The 4,531-nt window shown below is 41.2% G+C and overlaps 1 pseudogene; it reads left to right on the top strand.

Annotated features, from left to right (window-relative positions):
* The first annotated feature begins 3,194 nt into the window (after positions 1 to 3,194).
* Positions 3,195 to 3,879, top strand: LOC145966329 (uncharacterized; annotated as a pseudogene).
* Positions 3,880 to 4,531: the final 652 nt, after the last annotated feature.

Genomic DNA, 4,531 nt, shown 5'->3' with positions numbered 1-4,531 from the left:
CTCGGACGAAACGTAACGAAGATACAGTACAATTACACACCTGTTCAAACTTACGATCAGAGTATCTGCGGACAATTGTGCTTGCAGTTTCTTCGAACGGTCGATGCATGTGAATTTAAAGACAGATATTGCGCTATTTAACTCAGTATTCGTTAAACAGTTTCGTCGACATGTCTATGACGTTCACATTGACTGGGAAGAGTAGCGTTCTCACGGCAAACTTCTTTCCCATCGTAGATTTGAGCGACGGCGAATACGAGCTCGGTCTAACGGATTTTGAGACTTATCACATGATACCGAATGTGAATTCCTCGAATAATACATTTTACTTTGGCGAAGACGACGAGGAAATTACGATTCCCGAGGGATCGTATGAGTTGCAAAATATACATGAATTTTTGAAACATGCAATTTCACGGAAACATCGCGATGAGAAACACATTGACGGCGGTGACTATGAAGATGGCGAATATCCGATAGTGCTCCGCGCTAATTACAATACAATGAGGAGCGAGATCAAATGTGCCTACAGAATAAACTTTACCAAACCTGACAACATTGGATCGCTGCTAGGATTCTCGAATCGTATTCTCGAGCCGCGAAAATGGTACGAATCAAACATGCCGATTAACATTCTCAACGTGAATATTATCCGTATAGAGTGTAACGTGACCGCAGGTGCGTACAACAACGGCATACTCGTTCATACGATACATGAATTTTCACCGAGGGTACCACCGGGATATAAGATATCGGAAACGCCTGCACAGATCATTTACCTGCCGATCATCGCGCGGAGCATTACGGATTTAACGTTACGCGTTGTCGACCAGAACGGACGATTGCTCGATTTTCGAGGAGAAGAGATCACCGTAAGATTGCACGTACGTATGCGACGTATGAGATGCTCGTATTGAACGGATCGAAAGACGTGAGAGATAACGCAATCTTTACGAGACCAGCAACACCACCAACAACAACAACAATAACAACGTCGACGTTCGCTAATATCAAATCATCCAAGAAAAAGAAACTCAGCGCATCGAACGTTGCGTTTTTACAATCTTTGGGATTTGCGGTGCGAAACAGCTGAACGATGACCGACATTCTCAACATCGGCGATGAACCGATCTTTGACAATCGTATCATCAAGATCGAGACTCACACGTACAACCCGTTCGCCAATACAACGTTCGGACACAGTGACGAGATAAGAATACCCATACAACAACAGGATCTGTATACCCTGCCGTACGAGAGTTTCCTATACATCGAGGGACAACTAACGAAAAACAGAGCAACAGTTGAAGGAGAAAGTGATGCGGTACTGGCAAATAATGCATCGCATTCATGTTCGATGAGATTCGATACGAACTCGATGGTGTTGAGATTGATCGCAATAGAAACGTAGGAATAACTACTACGCTCAAAAACTTTGTAACGGCATCATCCGCTAGAAACGTGATTATGAAAAACGCCGGCTGGGATCCGTTGACCTATGAGAATGGACATTTCAATTTTTGCGTACCGCTCCACATGTTATTGGGATTTTGCGAGGATTATAATTGAGTGGTGATTAACGCTCGTCACGAATTGATCTTAATACGATCGCGCAACGATAATAATTGTCTGTTTATGAATTCTAAAACGCTGGAGCCTGTAATAGACATATTCAAGATACAATAGCGAATGCCTCACGTGCTGTTGAGCGAGATCGAAAAACTGTCGATGCTGCGTGCTCTGGAAAGCGGACGATATCTCAGCATGGGTTTTCGCTCGTGGGATCTGTACGAGTATCCGCTATTGCAGCTTACAACCAAGCATTCGTGGGCCATTAAGACCGCGACTCAACTGGAGAAACCACGATACGTTATCTTCGCTATGCAAATAGACCGGAAGAATTCCTTGACTAAGAATGCGACTCAATTCGACCACTGCAAATTAATCAACGAGAAACTCTATCTGAATTCGGAATGTTATCCGTACGACGATATGAATCTGGATTTCAATAAAGGCAGATGTGCCATTCTGTACGACACGTACGCGCGCTTCTGCAAGAACTATTACGGATACGAGTATCTCGAGCCGAGTCTCTCCGTCTATGAGTTACAACGTCAGGGTCCGTTCGTGATTATCGATTGTTCTCGACAAAACGAATCGGTCAAGAGCGCAACCGTGGATGTGAGATTGGAATTCGAATGTAAGGAGAACGTGCCGGCGAATACCACTGCGTACTGTCTCATCATACACGATCGTGTGATCCAGTACAATCCGTTGACCAACGTTGTACGCAAAATCACCTAAGCGATAACATCGACACAAGAGAGAGGGGAGGAGGATATAAATCAAAGTGCTGCGAGATGATTTTAGAGTTTGCCATTCCTCTCGACTGATGCATCGGGGAGAGAGAGAGAGAGAGAGATCTCATCATGTCTATACCAACGTTTATGGATCTGCAAGGATTTATCATCGACAAACTATTCTTCGTGAAAGAAGCGGCAGTCCTGAGGAAGGGATATGTTCTCTCGCATTATTTTTTCGCAAGTCCTGTACCGTGGAGCGTGCTAACAAAATCTGAGCGATGTCAAGTCTCATGGGTGATTAGAAATTATCACGGATTATAATGGGAAGACGGAAACGTTCCATATGACTTGGCTCAGCGTGTAATTACAACAGCAGTCGTTGGTACGATACACGAAAAAGAATCATCTGTCGTGTACGTTAAAGGACTTGAAAAGCGAAAATTGCTGACCGATATACTAGGCGATGTGGGAAACGGCTATATTATTGAAACCTTGGATGCAGACTATAAAGATATTGATTCTCTAAATAAATTAGATATTACCAATAGTATGCGATGTGGAAAACATGTTAAGAATTGTGCATTACAAAATGTATTCAAAATATTTAACTGGTGGTCGCAACGCCAGAAAGAATTGCAAGAAAAATAAAAAAAATGTAAACATTAATATGTTTTATCTCTTATTTCCCCTCCCTAATTCTTTCCTTGCGTTTCTAAGAATTTTTATCTGAGCGCCGTCTCCCCTTCTCCTAAATTTCAGAGCGTTAGAAGCATTGATCCCACCACATTATACTTTTGGAAGATGAGCGTTATGTATATTCGGTTATTTCTTATACGATCAGTGTCGCGTTAACATCGCTCTCGTGGTTCACTTTTCATAACTCCCAGAGAAATGTACTACGTCGAAAGAAACAGCAGCAGCGGCATCGGAAGACGCGTGAATAATTACTTGCCGAGTCGTAGTAAAACTTCATCGTTTGAGAACAAATGTGACGAGTAAGTTTCGTTTAACTTTTTTCTATTTTTCGATTTTTACAAATTGTATTATTACTATTATTTAATTTTAATTTTTCTGTAGCATTTCGTCGGAGCGTCGTGCGGTTCGTATACTAGGTAGACGATACGCATTGACAGCTACGGAATTCAAATTCCTCGAAATTGGTATCAACGTGGGTCCACCGAGTTACGTGGAAATTGTCATAGGAGATCATCGAGGAAAGGAACTGATATTATCTCTAGAAACGTGGAAGGGACTCTACGAGCAACGTCGCAATATTCAAAATTTACTTCGGAACGACTTTAAAGATGACTACAATTTCATAAGCGTTGGACCGCTAACAGTGAGAGTTCGTACGATTAACGACGTCAAACTCATAAGTCTCCAATCTTCAAACGTATGCTTGATGATGGTCGAATCGACGTTACATCGTATGTTCGATCTCGATCAATGCATAGATGTAACTTTTGATCGATTGGAAAATTATCCAAACAGTTGATGTCAAATTTACGCAATTCTCCAATATCGCGTCCACTGTAATAAATCCGAAAGAAATATCAAATGTAATACGCGCGAGTGATGCTTTCAACAAGCATCAACTCGTCGATTGCGAACTGGCAGCTTTAGTTTTTAGTCCATAGTACGTAAGAAAAATATATATAAAACATAAATAAAGAGTTTTAAGTCTAAATCATGACGTAATTTCTTCGCACGCATTTCCATCCACCCAATCCTTCAAAGAATACTTCTATTTATATTGTTTATTAACTGGTAATATTGTATACTTGCGATAATACAGAGATGACAGAGAGAGAGAGAGAGAGATAAAAGGGATAAAGAGAGAAAGAGAGAGGGATATTCAGAGATTGTTGGGAGCACAAAAGAAAAAATTTTTTTGTAACTGAACCTAGGGTTGAAAATGTGTTGTTATCTCGCTATGATTCACAGATTGCTCGAAAACGTCGGACCCCGAAATATCTCAAAAATGTGTTGTTATCTCGCTATGATTCACAGATTGCTCGAAAACGTCGGACCCCGAAATATCTCAAAATATAAGTTTATGACTAATATTGTATACTTGCGATAATACAGAGATGACAGAGAGAAAGAGAAATAAAAGGGATAAAGAGATAGATAGAGGGATAGAGGGATAGAGAGGGGGAGAGAGAGAGGAATAGAAAGATAAAGGGATAAAGAGAGAAAGAGAGAGAGAGCGAGAGAGAGGGAGGGAT

The sequence above is a fragment of the Camponotus vicinus genome, unplaced genomic scaffold, assembly GCF_025532165.1.
Source record: "Camponotus vicinus isolate PSW18456_S1 unplaced genomic scaffold, iyCamVici1.0 SCAF_1, whole genome shotgun sequence".
Lineage (NCBI taxonomy): Eukaryota > Metazoa > Arthropoda > Insecta > Hymenoptera > Formicidae > Camponotus > Camponotus vicinus.
The sequence above is the reverse complement of the archived record's forward strand: the minus strand, read 5'-3'. Positions and strand labels throughout refer to the sequence as shown.